Source organism: Ischnura elegans, chromosome 3, assembly GCF_921293095.1.
Source record: "Ischnura elegans chromosome 3, ioIscEleg1.1, whole genome shotgun sequence".
NCBI lineage: Eukaryota > Metazoa > Arthropoda > Insecta > Odonata > Coenagrionidae > Ischnura > Ischnura elegans.
In genome coordinates, this window is record NC_060248.1 from 121,815,791 (window position 1) to 121,841,050 (window position 25,260).

Sequence of the window (25,260 nt, forward strand, 5' to 3'; positions counted from 1 at the left end):
TTTTATTAGGTTTATTGCCATATTTAAAAACATTAATACCTATCATAAGGATGGTGAACAAAATATGTTACGTAAAATACGCATCTATATTTCAAGTCTTTTATATCCAGGACCACGAATGTACAGACAGCCCCCAAATTGCAAAACGGCTGATTCAGGTTACTGAATGAATTTTCTATGTTTCTATCGAATTTTCAATCCAATTAAAAAATGCGTATCCAAGGCGTGACCCCGTTTCGAGCACTCTTCGTTTATCCAGCCGCCCGCCTTATCCCCTCCCCTCCATTTACGCGCTGTTCCCCCTCCCCTCCGACCGACGCACGCACAGCGGCGGCGAGAGTGCTTGGGCGAACGCACGCACTCAGCCGCCACCACGTGGTCGTCGTCGTCCCCCCCCCCCCCCTCCCCCTCCTCTACACACGCACACAAATTGCTTTCGCTTCCTCTGACTCATTTCGAAAGAGCCGCGCCCCGTCTCAACGAAAGTGAAGCTGGTGGGACATTATATGTATGAGCAGAGGAGATTGTTCGCGGCATTGGAAGGCATTCGGGGAAAGTCACTTAGAGAGGGAAACCCAGCACTAGGGGTTGGCGGGTTGGCCTAATTTCCCGAGAGAGATTGCAAGAGGACCATTGTTGCCAAGGTCCCATCCCAAGCCACAGTAATTATGGATCTGGTGCCGAGGAATAATTTTTCGCAGTTTTTGGAAAATATTTTGACATGAATATTTGGAATAATTTGTTGCATCGGGCGTGATTTCATGGAATCGACTTGGCATAATGAAATGCAAAAAAATTTCTAATTCCACATAAATTTTATACTGTACGACCTCGGTTTCGACGTAGCACGTCCTCATCTAAGAAGGTGGTGAAGAAAATTTAATGATCAGTTGATCAGAGAATTGAGTGGGAAACTAGTAGAAACCACTACTTATGCCTAATTACTGATTTGTGATACTGATCATTAGGCAAAGATCCAAAATTTGACGTCTCTCTCCATTCCGACCTCATATATGCTAGTCTTTTCATTGCGGTTACGTATTCTTTCTCTTTTGAAGGCCTATTTACACGATACATTAACATGTAAGAGTTAATGTCTGTTTGCATGAATGATTTTTGTGGACCGGAACGGAAAATGTGCGAATACACGAACCAAAATAGATTAGACTCTATTTTCTGTGCATGCATTCGCATAAGTTGGGTGGTTACACGGTGCATTTTGGCGTTCATTCTCACGTTCATTCATTTAGACATTGACCCGTACGTGTTAATGTACCGTGTAAACAGGCCTTAAAACCTTAATAATCCTTCCTATGTAACTTGTCCATCCCTTCCACACGTCTTTTCACGATTGTTTCAATCAGGCTATCAGACCTCATGATGAGGCCAACTAAGTTTCATTGACTTCTCCTTAAGGTTTTCAGAACACTTCTCTGCTCTCCAATTCTTCTTAGCACTTCTTTATTACTTGCTCGGTCGATCAATTTTTCCTTCATCATTTCCTTCGGCAGCCAACACGTTTCGAATGCATCCGCTCTTGACTTCCTTGCAGCTGTCAACGTCCATGCCTAGCTCCCATAATGAAACATGCTCCATATGTCGCAGTTGATGAATTGTTTCCTTTCTTCATTGCTTGTATTCTCAGCTGTAAGTGAATTCTTATATTTTCAGAATACCCTCTTCGCCAGCGCTATTCTACTATTTCTTTCTCGCTTCGTCCATGGCTGGTTACCATTCGGCTTCCAAGCTAACAAGAATCCTTCACCTTTCCAACCTTTTATTTTCCTAGTTTAATGTTTGTCCTACTATCCTCTTTTTTACTGAATGGTGATCTGAATTTAGTTTAGGTAGCACGACCGAGGAACATATTTTTCTGACGAGGAAGGCAGCGTGTTGACGAAGAATGATGTTCAGCAGGTTCTCTGCCGGCATTCCAACAGCTTGAAGTTTTCGGCAAGCTTTTTTTCCGGCGATCCGGCGAGTTCTCACGAGTGCAAGGACTACGCATAGCGGACCGATCGCCGCACGAGACCTTGACTTTTGCGCTTCGCTCGTATTTCAAGGAATCCCACGGGAGAGAATTCACTCATCGAATTTCGGTCGACTGCGGTCCACGGCTTTCTTTTGTTTGTTCTCGTTCGGGGGCGACTTGCGCACACGTCAGGGTTACTCAGTTCGAATCTTCGACAAAACGCTTGCAAAAAAGGATGAGCCCCTCAGTATACCCCTTAGGTAAAGGCCTTAACCAACATTAACCCGTTAACGCCTAGCGGTACCAAATGGTAACAGCTGGTACCAGGGCTGCAGCCAGGAATTAAGGCTGGAGGGGTTTAGGTGCAACTAATACCTGGGTGTGTGGGGGTATGGAATACCCACCAGGATAAGCGGTAGGTGCGAGATTAGTAAATATATTTTGTCATTTATCGTAATTTATTAGGGGTTTTGAGAATTTTAAATTAATAAAAATATATTCAATAAAATTTTTCCGAAAAGTTTGCAATTTTAAAGCTTTAATTAAAGCATTTAGAGCCGTTTGAAAATTAGGAATTATCAACTAGCTCCAAAAAAAAACGGAATTTTTAGAGCAAGCATTTCGATTTTCTTTGCTTACGCCTCATGTACTCTTAATACCAAATTCTAATTATGTAATTATGATTGTTATAACATGCATATCTCAGATAGTATATTAAGTATATTTTTTTGATGTGAGCCTAAAATTTGGGATGTTATGCAAAACATTTTGGTGGTAGCATATAATACCGCTAGGCGTTACTATTAGTGCTAAAAGAATAAAATTTTCGCCTAATGACTCAGAATTTCATTGACATTTACATACATGATTATCACAAAAATCGAACAAACTTTTTAAAACAGGCGTTACCGGGTTAACACGAATCACCAATTATTAATCAGGTATTCTACCAGCTGAGGCAGGTTTACAGATAGAGCAATTTACAAGTTAAGCACAACGCCTGTTTAACAACCGACCACTAAAATCATACTCTAAATATACAGTTTCAAAGAAAGCATAACATTCGTCATTTTTTCTCAATACGGATTCTTCTCCTTTCAATGCGGAAAACCTTTACAAAATCCCACATCTCCCCGTATTCTTATAAAGATACGTTCAATCTTTAATGTCCTCAAGTACCTTACTTCGAGTGAAAGAACTTTGGCAGTTCCGGATAGGCGATGCTAACCGGCGTTAACGAATGATGTGGCTGGTCGTAGAGAAACTGCTAAATATCTGGAGCCTCTCGTGTTGCCATGTTGGGACCTTAGTGCAATTAATATAAGCAAGAGCTCTCGAGGAACGTGAATCTGATGCCAACATTGAAACGCCCAACTTTAGCATCATTATTATTATTATAATTTTGTTCTTTAATTTTCTTCAGTTTTCACTGAGTATCTTTAGTGTTAAGAGCACGGGTTCTCACCAAGGTAACTCTTTACTGTTGAATTGGGTTGAGAAATTTTCTCGTGATATGACAGGTTGAAATTATTACAGCCTTTTGCAGTTTGATGTATGTATTTGGATGGAGGTTGAGTATTTTGAAACTATTTTGTATATGTTTTGGAATGATACCGGTAGCTGAGATGACAATTGGGGCTATATAAACCTGTTCCATATTCCATATTCTTTTTATTTCTATTGCCAATTCTTGGTACTTGTTAATTTCTTAACAGACCTAGGTTTCGACAATATACACTGTCGTTGTCACGGTAAAAATAAAACAAATTTTTACCTTTACCTCAAAAATATACACTGCCATAACCAATATAAAGATAAAACACTTGTTTTACCTTTAGCATGATAACGATTCTCGATGTATACAAGCTATCGCCTAAGACGTTCAACTCAATTCGAGGCATTATGTTTCTTTGAATGTACTTAATTTTTATTCTTTTAATTTTGTGGGCATTGCACGCGCTCACTCGCAACATTTTATTCAACTTCTTCCCCGCTCATACTGTAAAGGTTATACTAGCCCCTCACACATTTGGAGGGATAGCCCCCTTTTTCGTGCTCTGAACACCCACATACTCACTGAAGAGGCGTAATCTTTCCGAACGGACTAATAAATTACCTTGGCAACGCATCCGCTGTTCGCATGTTCGGCACAAAATAAATAACAATCGCGTCTCGGATTGCGCAACGTCTTCTCCCCGCGTTCAACCCTTTCCCCCTCGGCCTTGGAAGGGACACCGCCCTTGTCCCCTCCAACCCCCAATCAACGCTTTCGGCGGAAAATTCAGCCCGCCCTGGAAATCTCCGAAAAGGGGAGAGACGCCTCGCCCCGAGCTAATCGAAGGGCTTCGAACCGACCGCGAGTGATATATTTTCGAAATGGAGTCAAGGATATCCGAGTGCCTGGCGCGCACTTTCCAAAGACTCGAAAGAGTCGCCCTCGAATATTTGGAAGAACAATGTCTCAGGATGGACTGGCTTTTTTAATTTACCGCACGCCCGACGAACGGAAAACAAGTTTCGCTCCTCGGCGCTGGAAAAATAAAAGGAACGGCCATTAAATCAATTCCCCTCGCGTAGACTAGGGTGCTGAATGATTAATATAATATGCAAAATTATATTTTGCGTTAGGATCCACAATATTGGGATCACAAAGTTAAAATTGTTAAATGTGGTTTAAACTCAACAAAAACATAAAACCTTCTCTAAAGCGTGCGCCAAATTTAATCCAAAATCGATAACTTTGGTTGCCCAAAATTAAATTTTAAAAATTATTCGCGATTAATTGGACGTTCTGTTTACTGCAATGCCGCACTGCTGCTTACATTTTCTAAAGTTTGAAAGAGTACAAGCAGTTTTACGATAGGATTAAAAGTTATTTAATTTGGAAGCTTGCAGAGGACACAATGTCCGGTGGCAGTAATAGTTGAGAATTATACTCACTGAAACTTATGTTTGTTATTTCGAATTGTCTGAGCCAAACACAGGGGCGGTCAGGCCAGGTCGGCTGGTCGGTAATCGCCGAGGGCCCCGAGCTTAGGTGACCCCCACAACGCTCGCGTCTATCCAGAAATGTATATGAACGGTGTAATAAACAATGACTCAGATAAATTTTTTTTGCTATTATAAAATTTAACGTTTTCATTAGTTTCTTTATGTACAACATACTCAGCGAAAAAAGATTACATAAAAAATACAGTTAAGGTGTTAGAAGATAAAAGAGAACGTGATACTTTATGGAAAGGGTCATTTGAAAAATTTATTTTAGAGGTCTTTTATAGTTTTGTGCAGTTTCAAGGACCAATTAACTACATAGATAATAGAACCATAACATATTATTAAATTTTAGAATTATTTTTTTCAATTCCTTTTTTATTAAATTTGACATAGCTTTTAAGAGCCAGAATAGAGTCAAAATCCATTTCCCGGCATGCATTCCAAAAATTTTCCGGGGGAGGGCCCCCGAATCGCTGGTAAGTCGGGCCCCGACTCATCCCAGACCGCCCTTGGCCAAACATACCGGAAAAGTAATCCTTGCGATAAAATTATGGAGAATTTTACCTCTCACCCTGACCTTTCCTCCATCCCAAGTTGAACTTCCCCCTTCAATACACTATAAGGTCTATTCACCTTCGTTTTGTCTATGAATGTTATTCTCTTCCTCCCCCTTGCACTGACGTAATAAATCCTTCCCCCACACGCGATCTCCAGCATCCCCTCCCCGCTCAGTACTCCCTCATCCAAACATTCTGTCTCCTTCCTATCTCATCCAGAAGTTTCCTCTCCTCACCCACCATGTCCATCACTTCCTCGTTCCTTATCCTCTACATCCACTTCACCTTCCCCCTTTCTCCTCCTCACTCACTTTCCGAGCGTATTCAGTTATTTTGCAGTCCTTTTACCTCGGCGCCTAAGTTTCAACAGTCAATTATTTCCATAAAGTTTCGATGGCGCCGTCTATCTTCAGGATGTCTGACTCCCTGGCTCAGACTCATCACGAAACTGGTCCAGTACCGTAAATACTGCGGCACACTACGTTTTCAAAACTTCGGAAAAAAATCAACCCTTGAACCCGGTTGAAAACCCGATAACTCTTCCTAGTTTCCGCACCGATTTCTGTTTTATTCCGTATGTTTGCATGTAAATTACTTTTGCAGACGTGAAAACTGTGCTAAAACTAAAAAAACACAAGAAAGGAATTAGAAAATGTGTCTTGGTAATATTATATTTATTCATATAGTTAATTATATGTGCAGGCAGAAATCAGAGAAAAACGAGGAAAACAATTAGCCCATTGCCACGTATTCCCTTAATAGAACGTTTTTCTCCTCATTACTGACTGGATGTACACAAAATGTCTCTTGCACGACTGAAGTAGTTGACCAAGTTGGCCGGTTGTTGTTTAACTCGGATATAATTGCTCACTTGATAAGCATCGTGCAGATCCAATGAGAGATGCCATGCTCACGATAGTACAATAATTATTTTTTCCGAGCATACGGTCACACAGGTTTAGCTACGAATAAGTGAAAGATCTGAAAGTAGGCCCTCTTCCCAGAAAATTTTTCTGGTTAAAAATTTTATACATTTTATATGAAATGTCAAGGAAATGAAACACTTAATTCGGCGAAACTTGAGAATTTTTTTCTCATTGCGAAAAAGGTCAACCTTCATGATGAGTCAGTGATAATTAAGTATGAGCTGCTCGCGAAATTTGCGTGTAGATATTTCATGGGAATTTTTTTAACAAACCCTCAAACCTAATAACCTAATGTTCGGAGTTGTTTTTAGGACATAAAGACGAGATATACCCAGCTTCGCGAAGGATACTTTATCACTTGACGGAAACACGTATAATTAGTTCACTCTCGAAAGACTTCCAATTATCTAACACTCTTAGGCCTTCATGCAAGATTAGATAAATGAATGGTAATCATTTTAAAAAGCTATTAATTGCCATTAAATCGACGTGGAAGGAATAAATATGAAATTTTGTTTCTTCATTCGTTTATTTAAGACGATTTCAACCACATGTCTTACGTAAAGAACAAATTAATAAACTTTTCACTGTTTAAAAATCTTATCATAATTTTTCAATTAGAGTACCACATTTCAGCACAAAAAAAGCTTTAAACCAATTTTAAACAAAAACCTTTTAAAACACTTATCGCATTAAATTTCAGCTTGCACGGATTAGAGATTAAATTTTTATGAATTACATAAAAAATACGGACATTTAGCAAAATTTTCCTCGGCTGGTCTAGTGACCTAATGCATTTGCTCCCAAACTGGAACGGCTTTAAAGCCATCTGATAACGTGAAATCGTAGATATTGTAGATATTTAACTATTGGGACACAAAAAGGCGTCACCAGAAGAACGCCGACTTGAAAGAAGGCAAACTTTCCCCTTAATTTATGGAAATCCCTTGAAAAATTCGAGCGATTATAATCACGCAACCAAAAAATAGCGCCTGGGGTAACTGGCGGGATAGGAGATAGGTGGGTGGGTGGGGGAAAAAGAGGAAATGTATGGGTGCAAAATAAATCCTATCGGTGCGAGATGGAGGATTGAGAGTACCCTGCAAAAAACAAAGCGTCCCATCTTTGGCTTAGTTCATGGTGTCTCAATAGTGACCAAAAAAATAAAATTCACGTTACCGTTGATTTCAGAGGATGTTCAGATGACAAAGTCAAAGTATTGAGATAATTGGAAAACGTTAATTTAAACTAATTTTCTTTTAAGTAAACCAGAACTGTGCTCAAGCCCTATGCTTTCACTGTGATACTTAAATTGTTACTGACAATAAATATTTATGAAACTAATTGATTTGCATTAATTTGTAATTGCATTTTATATTCTCCCTCAAAATTTGTGAAAACTATTCTAAAACTAAGAAAAAAACATGCATGTGCACAAACAATCATGTATCATTTGTGATAGTGTGTGGTTGAAATTCTTAATACTAATCGAATTAGACGTTTCATCATATTTCCACTACAGTGCGACTCGTTTCTTTGTCGTTAAAACATGTTAAGAACGACCTCGAGAATGTTCCAATGGCAATGAAACGCGTTTATAAAAAAAATTGTAGATAGATTGCGCAGTATCTTATTTAATCCATATATATGTACAACAAAATGAACTCCGTCTCAAGAATATAATATGCTCTAGATCAATAAATCTATCAATAATAACTCCGCGTGTAAAAAATGAATGCTGAAAAGGTAATATCTCCGGTAGTCTTTTAATTTTCAAGGAAAACGTGAAATTTTAGACAGAAGATTCGAAGTCGAAAAAGTGGACGGTGGAGGCATATTTATTTCAGCGTGAATTTGGCGTGTCCGTGAGTTATGACCGCGGGTGACGCCCTCAAGAGTGAATCGAAGCTTCGTGGGCCGAAGTGATGAAATTTCGCATCGATCGAAGATCAGTTCCCGTGGAAAAGCCACTCCCCGCAGTCGCCAATCTATCCAATTGGCCATTAGGGAGGTAGAGGGGGTGCGAAGCGGCCGCCGCCGCCGCCAACATGGAAACAAGTGCGCACCGAAAGCGCGTACCGTTGAAAAGCCTTCGCTGCGAGGGCCGTAAATTTTCCGGTCAGAATAAGGCCAACGCAGCGCACGGCACGAACGCTTGGATCTCTGGGAAACCACCCTTTTTCAAAGGTTGATCTGGGTAGAGAAATAATAAACGGTCGCCCCACGGAAAGAAGACACCAGCCATCACTATCATATCTTGCTGAAATATATACTACTTACCCATTTTTATTTTTATGGGAGACGGTGCAACGTCAAAAGCAGCGATGCAGTTGTATGCATGCGAACGAATGCATGTGCTCAAGGAACTAGGACGCCCTCGAAAATGTGTGCTCAGTGAAAAAAATTAGCCTAGAAATCTCATCCGAATGGGAGGGGGTGCGAAAAGTTCTCGGATTTTAAAAGCAAGGCTGTGCGACGTCACTGTTACCATGAGAAAGGAAATTCCACACCCAGCCCGCGCTCTCGAAAGTTTCACGTGAGAAAACTTGAAAGTTTTCGCCCATTCGTCGTGAGTTGGTGACGTCATTATAGTTCTGGTCCATTTTCTTATTCAGCGACAACGTTTCATTGAGGAAAAAATCCAAAGATACAAGCGTGAAGGAGTGGGAATTTTTCCATCTAGTAAGTCGCCATGGCCCTCTTGTCGTCGTCGCCCGGGGATTGATAGGGAAAATCACGCAGAAAAAGGGAGAAGTCACATGTCACATGTCGGAGAAATCACACTTTATTCTTCCTTCATTTGAATACAAACGTCGACTGCCCAGCGCACTGTCGTCTTCCTCTGGTAAGCCTTTTTTTTATTCGCTCGGGTGCATAGCAGGATCAAGTTCTTAAGCAAGATGTCTTACCTTACGCGGCCATGTAAGCACTTCCTGTCGCCGAAGGGGTTGGGCGGTGGCGGATCGTGGGAACCGAAAGGAAAGAAGTTATCGCTGACTTTGGATGGAATGGAATCTAAAGGAAATGTGTCAAGGAAGACGCCAGTCGCCTTTTACAATATTGAAATAAATGCTTGCAATTTTCCACGATTATAAAATTTATTACTACCTAGGTTTCAATTTCGCTACATCATATTGAACATACTAATGGTGTGTAGCGCATTATATTTGTACAATTTCTAATTGGAGTGTGGGAAGTATGGGGGAGGGGGAGATGGACAAACGTGAAGGAGAAAGTGAACGGAATAGAGAGGAGAAAAAAATAGGGGAGACGATGATGCCTAGAAAAAACGGGGAAAGAGGTGATGGGGTTAGTTAGGGAGGAAGCACGGAAAACGCAGAGTTTTTTTGGGGTTAACATAATTTTTTCACGGCAACATTCATAGATCATCTTATTTTCCCCCACCTCAGATAAAAATTGTATAAACTGAATGCACTACACACCATTTGTAGCTTGAAGATCAGTGGCGTTAACAAGGAATATGCTTTGGGGAGGAAGTGGGGGATTTGGGGGGGGGGGGAGAGGGGTTATTAAGGGCAACCCCCTTAGAAATGGGGCGTTTAGGAAAATAAAAAAAATAACAAGCCTGGATATGCATTTTACATCGTTTTGGCACTTAAAATTCAACTTTCAGCAGACGCAGTTATTATATATCAAATAAAGACAAGATTTTTGAATATTTTTTTGATTTATCTGAGGCTTTGGGGGGGGGGGGGCATCCCTTTATCCCCCCATGGTTACGCCACTGTTGAAGATGATTTAGTGACAGTGAAACCTGGGTCATATCAGTGCAATTATTTATTTCAATATTTCATCAAGGAAAGTAATCGCTCACGGGAGGGTAAAAAACAAATTATATTAAGCGAGACCTATTCACATGGTCGTAGGAGTATCTAAAAGTAGCGACCCTCTCAGAATTAGCTCGTGACGTCAAAAACTTATCCGCGGGAGGGTTGAGACCGTCGATTTTTTTAAACGACCAAAATCGGCATTATAGTAAAATATTGCGTAAAGAGCACATTGTCGCCCATGTTGTCGATGGGGGAGAGGGGACTAATTAAGAGCGGCTCTCCAAACTCCACTCCCCATGCCCCCCGAACCCTATCCGCAACGCGGTAACTTATTTATATATACTGAGATTAAATTAGCATGCTGCGATTTGCCGATGACAGAGCAGTTACAGCAGAGACAGAGAGAGACCCAAAGACAATTCTACTAACTATGGAAATCATAACCACTGGATATAGACTGAAAATCAATCCCAAGAAAACAAAAGTCGGCCTTAGAAGAGATAAGGCGAAGATCAACCTGAAATTAGGACACCAAAAAATTGAGGTGGTGAAGGAGTTCTACTACTTGGGTTGTCGAGTGACCAATGATAGACGAATCAAGATGGGAAATAGTCCTTAGAATAGCCCAAACGCACAGGACATTCCTCAAAAAGCTTTTAAAATATCTCTCCTTACAGCTGAGTGTTGAAGTCACGAAGCATTTTATTAAGACTTGTTTTTGGATCATACTTCTATATAGTAATGAGGCATGGACAAAGAAACAGTAGCGGATACAGAAAAAATTCAAGGGTGGAGGGGCGCAAAAGACATCTTAGGCTACCTTTACTTTAATCGTAATGAAAAATTATTTCTCCAAAGGAAAGTATTATTCAAAATTGATTTTACACACATGCAAGGAAATGGCGCCTTATGATATAAAAATGTTACAATTGTGGTTCTGCGATGATCGTCAATGCGGGAGGACCCGCATTGACGAGGGGGCGCATGCCCCCTTGGTCCAACATATGTATCCGCCATTGCAATGGAAGATGGAATGGAGATGTCAAGATTGGAAGATTTCGAAATGTGGTGCTAATGAAGTATGATGAAGATCATATGGACAGATCGAGCAAGTAATTTGGAGATTGTGGAAAGAGAAGGAGAAAATAGTGTCTTTTGCAAACCTTGGATAGAAGATGGGACAATTTAAATAGGGTGGTTTTCTATTATTTTTTTATTACCTTAATCGAAATATTATTACTCCTGGAGTGAGCATTTCACGCTCATAGATTTTCGAATGGTCTATCTATTATTCGCGATTAAATGAAAAGTGAAAATTTTCAAGCGCGCGAAAACGCGACGGCTAGGTCAGAATGATGGGAAAAGTCCGTGTGACGTATTTCTGGTTCCAGCTGTCGGCGTGTGAGGTGACCTTGGGGCGAGGCTTGAGCGCTGATACGACGCAGGCTGCTAGCAGGTAGCACTTGGATTAAATAAGGATTATTATTCCCCTATCAAACGAAGGAAACTTTCCGAACTTAGGTATTTTTAATGTGTGATTATTATGAGATGTTTACCTGAGCTCTGTGCCTCATGCATGCATTGGTAATCTCAGACGATGTATAACTCCTATCTACTCGTATAGAAACTAAGTCCCTGTGACGTCACGTGGAGTGGAATCGCATGGGCGCCAATCTGGCCTTTTTCAAATGCAGTTAAAATTGACCGTTGCCTTTCGTCTAAACTGGGATTTCTATATCCAAATAACTAGTACCTATATTATGAATACACTAATGGTGGGTAACGAATCGCAATCAATGCCTTTCGTTTCCTCTGATGAAGGAAACTACCCTATTTAAATTGGTCATATCATGAAATACGTACGACAGTCTAATGAAAATCAACGTTGACGGACGGGTGGAAGGGATGAATGGCATATGTAGGCCAGCGGATGAGATACATGCAGCGGGTGATGAAGTATATAAAGCAGAATAATTATGTAGGTGTTAAAAGTTTGGCCCGCCTGAGGATTGAGTGGAGAGCTGCGTCAAACCAATCTTAGGACTGATGACTGTTCACGATGAGGAGTTGAACGATAGTTAATGAGCAAGATTGCTGCTAACATGCGTTCGAATTATCTTTCCAGATCTACCGTGACAATAGGCACAGATGGCGTATGATGTTAAGTAATGGTAGTTGATATTATACATTGTTTCTAATATCTGCTGGTGCGTGCAAAAGCGGCAACAGCTATAATAGCAGTTGAAGATGAAACAGTTTGTATTAAGAATTTTCTACTCCTATTTTGTGGACGAGCACCTGAGAAACTTGGCAGTAGCATTTAGAAGACTGTAGAGTATATTCAAAATAATATTCATGGCTAAACATTGGACGTGAACCATCATATAAAAAGAGAAACATGTTTTTCAGCTAGTTGTTGCGCATGTGACTCATGACAAGTCATGAGTAGTGTGATACTAGTGGTTTTATGCGAGCTCCTTATGAAAATTTTTAAATTTTGCAACCATCGTTTCCCATCAATGCGGTCACACTGTCCATATTTCCACCTGGGGAGCCCTTTAATGAAATTGTTTCCAAGTAATGGTTTGGAGCTTCGGCTCATGAAGCGTATGACGCTAGCGCCCTAATATAAGACAGCATCCTCATGGAAAGGTTTTAATAAGATGACCATGGATTTTGCCCTGGCAACGCATCGACTGTTTACTCAGGCTGCGTGTGAGACGCAGAGGTACAAAGTGGCCGATGGGAAGGAGCGTGTGAAACAGGTGAACGGCGGAAGGCGTGGAACTCAAAGCACACTCAGCCTTTACACGCCATTCCACCCAGTGACCTCTCGCTGTCGACGGGAGCAATTAAGGGCAGGTGGGTGTCGGTTGGCGTTACGCAAGGAAGTTCGACCACCAAATTCACCAAAAGACCACTTCCTCCCCTTTTTTTTACAAAAAAACGCGAGATACGTGGAGCCACGAGTATCCTTTCTCCAACACGATCTCATTTCAGGTTTCCATTGGTTACATTGGGGCTATAAGCTTCGATAGGAGAAACAGGATCGTAGGCTTCTCCGGTAAAGTGATCGCTGGCATTATTGTCGGGTTCTCCACCGGGTCAGGTTTTCCATGACCCATGTTTCGATGGTCAACTCGCGTATTACTATACATACTATACTATATACTATAGGGTAGATTAGTAATCAGTCATCAGAGCGGGGTATCAATTATATCTGCCATGATGATGATATGCGATTCAGGCATCGAAACGTAGGCACTGGAAAACCCGACTCGATTGAGAACCCAAGAAGATTTCCTGCAATTTGATATGGTAATTTATAAAGGATACGCCGCTGTAAATAATATAAATGAGCGACGAAATATAATTTGAAGGTGTATAATTTGGATCTCTGGCGAGATCACCATTTAGGGGTTAGATGGAAGATGGTATTATTATTATATTGTTATCATCAACCAAGACCTCCTAGGTGGCGGATACCCGAAATATCAATTACTCCACGGAAACCTGAGACACAAAATCTCTGAGTCGTAAACTTATTACTTAACAGACTTATTCTGTGCTAGTACAAGTAAAATTATTCTCGGTATATTTGAAGGAAAAATTAACTTCATCTCCCTTCTGCTGCCTTATCTTGCTCCCACTTAAACTTTATTCCTAATGTTGACTGAACTCTGCACATGCGCTGGTAATTTGACGAAGGCACACACTTCAATGATACCTATAGCTTCCGCTTCTTATGAAATGAAAGAGGCATGGAATATACCCTGCATGATTTAGTAATGCACACCCACTTGGGTTTCAACTATGAAGCCATTGTCACAGGTGACAATGAGTGGGTAGTTGAATAACCTTTGACTATGACTGCTTAGTAGAATTGGGTCGCTGAACTGTCAAACTGAGCGGTACATAACAAGTTTCTTCCATTTCATAACGAGAAAGCTCCGCCTTTATAATTTCACCATTGCGCGTGGTGTTTACGGAGGAAGCCACGAGCACATGATCATTAAACGAAGCATCTTTGAGGGCGTGAGCTGCTCCTTATTGTAAGTGGAAAGGTTTTTGGATGAAGAAGTGGGAGAGAGGCGCTGTTTCGCCCTCGTCAGGCCACACCTTGTATATGCAGCGAGCATGTGGGATCCGGCGCAGAAAGACTCAATCCTTGGGCTTAATAAAATAAAACGGAAAGCTGCGCGAAATCGTAACAATCTGCTGCAGGCGCACAGAAAGCGAATCACACAAATTCTGAACGAATTAGACAGGGAGCTCCAAGAGATTCGGAGGCTATCTTCTAGGCTAAGATTGCTCGAACAATTAAGAGTAGGGGTCTTCCAGAGCGACTCAGGGAATATTATTTTAAAAGTTCCCTATACTAATATGTCCGGCAGAACAGGGGCGCAGCTAGGAATTGAGGCTAGGAGGGGTTTTAGGCACAACCAATACTGGGGAGTTAGGGGGTATGGAATACCCACCAGGGGAAGCGGGAGGTACGGGGGCCCTCTCCCGGAAAAATTTAAGATAAATAGTTCAAAATGGTAAGTTTTACGGCCTTCTGAGGGATATTTTTATAATACTTACTTTATTCTATAAGTAATATTAGTCCAATTAAGTAAAATGGATTAAATTTTTAAAATTCTGAGCTCTGGGGGGGGAGGGGGTTTATCCCCCAAACCCCCCTCGCTGCGCCACTGCGGCAGAAAAGATAAATGAAGAGGGATGATTTGTCAAAAGAATTGGTATAGGTTCAATGGTTTCCGGCTCATCTTTGTGGAAGTTGAAGTTCACAAATGAAAAAACGACTTCGTTTTCTTCCACGGATTTATTTCCTTGGCACGACATGTTTCAACCTCAAGAGGTCATTTTCAAGTACCCTGGTGGGTACTTTCAGGTACTTGAAAATGACCTCTTGAGGTTGAAACATGTCGCACCAAGAAAATAAATCCGTGGAAGAAAACGAAGTCGTTTTTTCATTTTTGAATTGCCATAGGTACTCGTTTTTCCCCCAAACAATAAAGAATTTAAATAATTAATAGCTCAGCCTCAGTAGGTGAATCTCCTTTTATATATTATGTGTATTTCCAAGGGCGTAACCAGGATCATAACTAGGGGGGGGGGGGGGGGGGCAAGCAATGGTCTATGGGGCGGCAAGCCATGGGATTTATGAGATTATTTCCTTGAAAAAATAGTTTTATTTTAGTTACATATCTTATAATAATATATATCATTTTTCGTGGGTTAAAAGAAAATTTGTTGAATGAAGTACTATCGTTTCAATTCAGTACTGATTTTGCTTAAAGACTTCTGCGATTTTTGCTTCTAGGGTGGGGTAGCTGACCCCCCCTGCCCCTTGCTGGGTACGCCCATGTTCAATTCTTATTTACATTTTCTAACGGTTCGTGACTTGACACCCCCCGCTGCACGCCCTTCGGGGCGACTTGCGGGATGGAGTGTCGATAAAGTTTTGCATGCGCCTCGCACGCCTGCCAACATTACCGTTTCGTTCGAGAGCGAACGCGAGATTCCGAGCGCTCGTGATCCCGATTCCAAAGGTCAATTTGCCGATGACCCGAGTGCAGCAGCACCGAATGATACTTCACGACAGGCAGGCCGAAGGCAAACCGAGTGCGTGAATCACGAATTGGAAGGCGAGAGGTCGGATCGCATTCAGGAACAGGTTTGCCAGGTGCGTACTCAAGGGTCATCGTTTCAAATGATAGAACGATCAGCGAATCAAAATTATGTTACAAAAATAATATTTAACAAGTTTCAAGTTTCCCACTTCTCTGGGTACTATCTATTCCGAGCAGCGCCGGGTGGCCTGCTAGTATACGATATAATTTCATTAATTTACATAGTTCATAGTAAAAAATAAGCATCGGGTATGATGAAATGAAAATACACAACCCAGGTAACTTTTCACTGGAACAGTATTTATTGGTACGACGCGTTTCGACGCTGAGGCGTCATTCTCAAGTACGATATCATTTATCATTTCGGTACGCATATCGATACGGATTTGTCATTTCGGTACGGATATCATTTAGGTACTTGAGAATGACGCCTCAGCGTCGAAACGCGTCGTACCAATAAATAATTTTCCAGTGAAAAGTTACCAGGGCTGTGTATTTTCATTTCAACGTGGATTTTCACAAACTAAAAGCCGAATCGATTGAATTCATCAGGTATGATATAATGAAAATTTCTTGTATGATATGTCGCATAGTGTGATGGAAGTTTTTAATATTGTTTAATATTGACCTAAATATTGCAATATTTCCAATGAATTTATTTTCATCTGAAGCGTTTCGTTGTTAACAACAGCATTTTTAAGTTGAAAATTTCTTGACAACGGAATGAAACGACGCTAAATAATAGAATGAAATGAAAAAAACACCAGATGATCATTCTTTGGGCGGAGTTGCCTTTCGATACAAATGGCAGCACTCACAAAAAATATCTAAGCATCAAGGCAAGTTTATGCATAGAAAAATGCTCATAATTACAAAAATATCGAAATCTGTGCACAATAATGACAAAATAGAACCCATTGAACTATCAAAATGCATATGGATACCGCGGAAGCCTCCGTAATAATTTGCATATGGATACTTTAATTGACTACTTAAATTACATTTAGGATAAGGAAAAAGAATTCACGGCTGTTAAAATTATGCATTCGAGATATTTTCTCAAATATATAAGTTCTATCATAGGATTTCATCAACATTTATGCGTGGAGTCAAAAGTAGGGACTAGAGCTTAATATGAGCAAATGCACGGCGGTACATGTCCTGCGGATGTGGTTCAAACTATCCCCATGTATGTGCTGTGGATGATGTTTACATAAAGGTGATAGACGAAGTGAAGTATCTGAGTGTTACGATAACTTCGAACCTGACGTGGGAAATATTTGTGGCAGAGCCCTAAAGAAGCTAGTATTCGTCAAGCGTATTGTGGGAAGAGTTTCAGATAAAAATGTAAAGGAGAGGTGCTATTTCGCACTCGTCCGGCCACACCTTAAATACGCAGCGAGCGTATGGGATCCGGCGCAGAAAGACTTGATCCGTGAACTTAATAAAATACAAAGGAAAGCTCAGCGATTCGTCAGACACTGCTACTGACACGAAGAATGCGTTACGCAGATGTATTCAACGGTGTTCGGCGAGATGTCGTGGAACATATTACAATGATAAATGAAAATGAAAAACTTTGTGTATATCCACAGTATTTATTGTAATACTTCGCGTTTCAGTGAATCACCTTCGCCATCATCAGGTACAAATGCGTACTAGTATAATAAATACTCTGGACATACCCAAAGTTTTTCATTTTCAATTATCACATTACGCAGATGTTAAACGGATTAGACTGGGAGCCGTTAGAGCCTCGGAGGCTTCACGATATGCTTAGATTTCTTGAGTAATTAAGGATTGATATCATTTAGAGCGACAAGGAGAAAATCATATCGGAACCAGGGATGGTGAGTGAAACGAAACGAAACTGTTTCTTTTCGACCCGGAGGGAAACGTAAATACGAGGCATAGGTTTAGTTTCGTTCCAGCACGAAATAAAATCACCAAGGAGTTCAGTTTCGACCCGGGACGAAAATTACTCCGAGGAAGGAAACTAAATTAATCGAAACTCCGCTGCTCATAGTTAAGTTTCGCTCCCAAAAGTTGAATGAAGGGTGATAAGATGGAATAGTTTCGACCCATTTCATGATATGATAGCCGGCCTCGGTGGCGGCGGGGGAAAGTCCTTGCCTGCCAAATAAGAGGTCGCGGGTTCGAGTTGTTGGGTAAGTTTCCCTTATCCAGGGAATGGTTGTTCGTTACGTGAAATTGTTGGATTTGTTGAATACCCCGATATAAAATAGCCTATGTATTCTATGGCCTAAAATGGCTGTATTCGGTGGTTTGGAATAAAATTAAATAAATAAAAAATATTGCAGAGAGGTCAAAACATTGAAGTTTAAAATCGAATGACCAGTTTGCGTTCACCGTTCTCCTGTTAGTGATAAAAATATGAGTGCCCCATGCTTCCAATGGCGGTAGGCCCAAACCTCTGCTTCATTCAACTATTCTTCGCACTGGGTGTGTTGGTCGAAACTAAACTGTTCAAAAGCGAAGCACGTGGTCCCTCCGATGCGAATAATTACCTGTGTTTTGCTTCGTCGTAGAGGTTTACTTTAGTTTCGACCCGAAGTAGTTTTGACTCCGATTTCGTTTCGACCCTGAGTTAAGCTCCCCGGGTTTAATTCTTTTTCGTTTCAATAAAACATAGTGTTCGGCGTTATGCGGTGGAAATCTTTGATATTCAGCTTATTAAAACAACTTGTCTGTTTCCACACTCTTTTATTTTCACCGACCATAGTTTCGGCAACTTGTGGCATTGTCAAGGTACTGAATAAACCTTGACAATGGCACAAGTTGCCGAAGAAGTGGTATAAAGAGGTGGAATAAAAGAGTGTAGTCCAGGAAATGAAGCTCATAAAAGTGAAAAACCTTGCAATTTTTTCAAACTGAATCGATTTGCACCAAAATTTGGGATTAGACTAATTATACCCCCTACTTCAAATTCTATATTATGCCGAAGGGCGCTTTTTATTTTTTAGGGGTGAAAACTACCCCTAAAAGCTGTAACTTAAAAAATTATTTTTTAAAGCTAAATACGTGTAAAATTTAGTTCAAATTATATGTATAATTATTTTTTATGTTTGAAAAATAATTTTAAGGTGTTTCAACCCATAATAATCAACCATTATTGGGGGTTAATGTAAAAAATAATTTTCAAACTGAATCGATTTCATAAAAATTTGTGTTTATACTAATCATACCCTCTTTAAAAATGTTTTTCAAACCGAATCGATTTGCAAAAATATTTCGTATTAGACTAATCATACCCCGATCTTCAAAATCTATATTATGCCGAAGGGCGCGTTTTATTTTTTAGGGGTGAAAACTACCCATAAAAGCTGAAACTTAAAAAGTTATTTTTTAATGCTAAATACGTGTAAAATTTAGTTCAAATTATATGTATAATTATTTTTTTATGTTTGAAAAATAATTTTAAGGTGTTTCAACCCATAATAATCAACCCTTATTGGGGGTTAATGTAAAAAAGAATTTTCAAACTGAATCGATTTGCATAAAAATTTGTGTTTATACTAATCATACCTCCTTTAAAAATGTTTTTCAAACCGAATTGATTTGCAAAAATATTTGAGATTAGACTAATCATACCCCCTTCTTCAAAATCTATACTATGCCGAAGGGCGCGTTTAATTTTTTAGGGGTGAAAACTACCCCTAAAAGTTGGAACTTAAAAAATTATATTTTAAAGCTAAATACGGGTAAAATTTAGTTTAAATTATTTGTATAATTATTTTTTTTGTTTGGAAAAGAATTTTAAGGCGTTTCAACCCATAATCATCAACCCTTACTGGGGGTTAATGCAAAAAAAATTATTTACCCTAAAAATAAAAATTATGTATCACATTGTACCTTGTTATTCACTTTCTTACTCCTTTCATTATGTATTCACTTTTTTCTCTCATGATTTTAATCACAGCACAGAAAAGGTATAACAATAGGATAAACAGAACAAACTTCGTAATGGTAACATAAACAAATAAATGTACATTTATGTAGACATTACATGAAACACAATCAAACGGAGACTGTATGGCTTCCAGTCTTCCCACCACATGCATGCTCACAGGTCACTGTGAGCGAGAGCACACATACTCACATATGTGTATGTATATATACATCTTATGGGTATGTGTGTTTATTTTTTAGCAAATTTGAGTGTATCGTTAGCTTATAACGTAAAATACACGAAGAATATGCTGATTATGAGGAATATTATGCTCTGAATTGTGGATTTCGAATTTTTCGAAAATAAATTTGATTGGTATTTCAAACATAGCTCCTTTATTTTTTATGATAGAAAGTTCATTTAAATTGTATTTTGTAGGGTTTTTACTGACTACAAGGTCATGCGAATTAAATTTTTTTCGAGTCATTAATTTTGAAAGGGGAGGGATTTAAGGGTTTAAATAAGGTGGAGCTCCCTTGGAAATAGAGGTTTTAATTATCAATATCTCACCAAATATTTATTATATAGAAAATTTAAACACACCAAAATATTTGAAAATAAAGGAGCTACAATTTATCACTCGTGCATTTTTTTCATATCTCCAGCTTTTTTGGAGTTATTTTGAAAAAAAGAGCATTTTTAACGAAATTGTAAAAAATGACTTTTCACTTTTTCCTTCAATTTTTTCAAAATTTAGAGTTGTAAATTAAAAAAACTTCTAGGATCAATTAACAATACTTAAATAAAGAGAAATGCTGAAGGGCATTGATCAATTTTGTCTAGCGTGGTAATAAGGAGTTGTTTTCACTGATTTTTTCGTACAAAAAAGTAGGGACTGATCTTATTTTTAATCATAACTCGCTCAAATTTCATGATAAAAAATATTTTTTCTCATTATAAGAAAGTTTTTTAAAAACACTTTAAAACATATTACATAATTTTTCCTCGAAAATTACATTTTTCCCGCTATTTAGTATTGAATCTTTCAAATTTAGCGTATGACAAACAATAGATAACCATCAACAAGTTGTAGCTCGGTCCGAATTGGTCATAAAGGAAATCTAAAATAAGATTTTTATTAAATTTTTTACAAGCTACAGTTTTGTAATTCACAATTTCCTAATAAAATAAATACTTTTCAAGTTATTTGCCTATAATCGATTAAAATCGTTGATTTTTTCGTCAAAAAACTGTTACTTTCAATCGCAAATAACTTGAAAAATATTAATTTTACGCAAAAAATTGAAAGAACATTTTATTCTTAGAATGTATTTTTCTATCGATTCCTGTGGTCAAAATATAATTAAAAATTTCCACCCCCGAGATGGGGTGGAAACCACCCCCAGGGTAAAAGCGCCCGTCGGCATGATATAGATTTTCATTCTTGGTATATTCCCTACTTATTATGAAAATTTCAAGAAAATCGATTCAGTTTGAAAAAATTGCAAGCCAAAATGCTTCATTTCCTGGACTAGTGTGGAAACAGACAAGTTGTTTTAATAAGCGTATTCGTTTCGTTTCTACATTTTGCTCTCGGGAACGTAACTATTGAAATGTTACTGGTTTTGACTTTCGTTTCATTTCACTTGCCATCCTTGATTAGAACCCCGAAATATTTACAGGTCCGACAAAAAACGATTAATTAAGAGAGATATTTTGCCGAACGGATATAAGGCCTAAAATATTTGAAACCTCTATGTGAACCCCTGACTCTCGCCCACCGGCCATTTACGGGTGAGGTCAGAAATCGACGATTAATTTTAATAATTCATGGTCGTTCCCATAGATTTTGCCGAGTTACTGCACTGAAGGACAAAAAAATAGGGTGGTTTCCTATTATTTTTTTATTGCCTAATTCGAAATATTATTCCTCCTGGAGTACGCATTTCACGCTTTTAGATTTTTAAATTACGATGTCTATTTATCGCTATTAAATGAAAAGTGAAAAGTTTCAAGCGCGAAAACGAGACGGCTAAGTATGGATGCTGGGAAAACTCCGTGTGACGTCGTTCTGGTTCCCGCTGCCGCTGTGAGGTGAGGTGACCTTGGGGCGAGGCTTTGAGCGCTGATACGACGCAGGATGCTAGCAGGTAGCAGAGTACCCTGCTAGCTGTAGTGTTGCCGCGAGACGAGACGAGACGAGACTTTCGCCAGTCTCGTCTCAGTCTCGTTTCCTGACCTCTGGTATCGTCTCGAGTCTCGTCTCGTGAACCCTAGTCTCGTCTCGGTCTCGAGTCTCGGACGAGACTCTCGTCTCGTCTCGTTTCCCCCACACTAAATTTAGCGTCGTTTCCATGCGTAAGCGTGCTGAATCGCTTAATCGATAGTCTTAAAAATAGGAGAGCCATTAATATAAATTGCAAGCACATATTTATCCGGACACCAATTGCATCAAACTGGTGCTAAAATCATTGATTTTATTGATAATCAATGAATAAAATAATAACATAAAACGAAAAATGTCTAAAAATGGAATGTAGACATAATCCTAATCGATCACCGAAAAAAATTCAAAAAATTATATTATCTTAAACATTGTTTGAACTTGAATATTATTAATACGTACTTACAATTTTCAGCGCCGTTTACTTTTGCCTGCTCCCTGTATGCCGTGTCTAGTAGTTCAAAAGTCTGTGGGGTTTCTCAAAACACAGGTTCCTGGGCAGTTTTACATCTGTATCTTGTCTCGTATCTCTTTATGTTTATGTCACTCACTGCACACTTTCTTCTTTCAACCCTATATGTTTCAATTTATGGGTTTTGTTGAACGAAATATGCCGTCTGGTCGATCGAGCACATTCCGTATCGATATTCTAGAACCGTCCTTTGTGCTGTTCTAAATTCTGTCCTGCTATAATTTTGTTCACTAAGATTCAAATATTCACTAATGGGCGAAAGGTTATAGTGAAAGCGCATTTTTTTGGAATTTTCTTTGTAAATTTTAAAGAAACTATGCCACGTAGCGGTTTGTCTCAGTCACTATAATTGTAATTATTTCATCATCGAAAAATAACTCCAATTCCAAGGATCCTTTTTACACGAATAGGCGATATTTCTTTTCAACTAAATCACACGCAAAGGTTAGAGGCGCGTCTTCACGGCCGATCTCTTCCCAATTATTTTCTTGAAAATTCACGGAAAAATTAGATGCTATAAATCTTCGAACCTGGACTCAAGGGAGTATCCAATTGTAATTTACGAAATCGTATCAGAACATTCTGCACTCTTTTATTCCAGAAAGTCAAGCACACTGTGATCGCACCACTCACGACAGCTAGAAGGCATGGTCAACTAAGAAGGGGTTCAGATACGGAAGGGGCCCAAGGCCGAAAAAAATAAAACCACCAAAGCAAACGCAAGCGCGAAAAAAACTCCAACCCTCAGCTTCCAACGTCATAAATAAGATACCAGATGCTGGCAGGTCTTCGACGTTCCGAGAACTATTGAGTGACAATGCCTGGACGGTCCAAGCCTTCACTATCATTGCCACGATGAAAGAGAAAGGAAAAGATGAGACAGAAGATGAGATGATAATGAACCACAGAGGAAGGCATTCAGCGTCCCCACATTGAACATACAATCGCTAAGAAAGCACATAAATCGGAGCGTAAGTGGTAGATTATCTTCCATGGGCGTCCACCAGTCGCCGCTCCTAGAGGAAGCATCCTGGCATCAGCTGGAAAAAATATTCTAAAAAAAGTCGACCAAACAAACAGAGGCAATTAAGAGGCACAGAACGAAATCAGACAGATATGTCTCACATATATACTCACTGAAAGTACATATATGGAAGATTAAGAGATAGGAATACCTAATGAAACTTTCAAACTCATACAGTGTGTCTTTCACACTTAGGAACGACCACGCAAGGGAACGACCACGGGAATTTAAAGTCACGCTTGAGGGGTTAAATAGCAATAATAGTACTCCCTCGTTTGTACCGGCGAAAAAATACCTGTATACTGTTACATTCATAATTTATAAAATTTGTTAATAAGTTGAAAATAAACGTTCGTATTAATCTATTAAAATTATCCGGTGTTTCCGAAAATTAGATTATTATACAGGACAATTACACTGAATAAGTCATTCACAGGCATTTATACGAAAACCCAACGGAAAACTTCATCAGAGGCTCAATTATCGAATTGTTGAACGGTGATAACGATATAGTTGTCAAAGGCAACGTCATACAAACGATTTCGGGGCATACGTTTTAATTTTTGGTGTTTTCCTAGCGAATGATAAATTTGAAGATCTCTCAGACAAGAAAAAGACACTGTCAGCAGAACGTCTTCTTATTCAAACACCCGACGGTGGCAATCCGACACAAACTTTGGCTACTTATACAACAACCACTCACTTGGTGCCCGAGAAAGCTTTTGTCATTTTAATTTCTGCTGTATTTATGTGTGTAAAAATATTTTTACACTTGTCTCATGTAAAGACATAGTAGTTTTTACATTTCTAGAATCGGAATTAGTTATGCCTAAAATACTGCGATCGAATAAAATTAGATGTGTAGGTCACATTTCTATTTAGGTTAGAAAAATATATATACATTGTACGGTTCAATAACATCGATTTTCTTGCCGTCTGTGGCTAAAAAAATCTTTTATGGCCATAGTGATTAAGAGTCAAGCATGTTGCCATACTCAAAACACGTAATAATTTTGAACAGGATATTTGGCTGAAATTCCCGTAAAATTACTTTGCAAGTCATATTTAATTCGAATATTTTCATTTATAATTGATACTATATTTATCCCTGTACATCGCGGCGCGGCCAACAGCAGCCTCCTGCCCCCCGCCACAGGCTTTTCCCGGCAAGTGTGGCATAACTGTGTACGACACATTTTTCCACCGCCAATTTTAAAAATTTATTAAAATTGTAAAAAATTTAAGTACGACTTTCTCTCCATAAGTCCTTACAATATGCAATACATTGAAATAATTATTAGCTAACAGCCGCGCTAGCCACATTGTTTTGCAATTACATGCGGATCAAATGTTTCCGGACATGGCCTTAGAGATGGGACTACAATAGGGTAATGAGATAGCAATACACGAAGATACTAATACCACCTCGAAATACCCTCTACCAATTATGAACCGATTCGAATTTTTTCTCCCAGAAAAGATAAAATGCTGAGGCACGACTTTCATTTTCTCCGAGTATCTTCAAATGAGTGAGATGAAAAATTGAGGATACCATGACTCTTCAGCTTACTGAGATTTTAGTGCCGATGACAGCACCACAGACTTCATAGTTAAGAAAAAAATGAAGTTGGCAGGATCTTAGAGGAGTTCAGCTTGAATAACTATATATGAATTTTAATGAATATAATTATAAACACGTTTATGTCTCTCATGAAATTCACTAATTGTAAAAATTTTGGAATTTTAATATATTT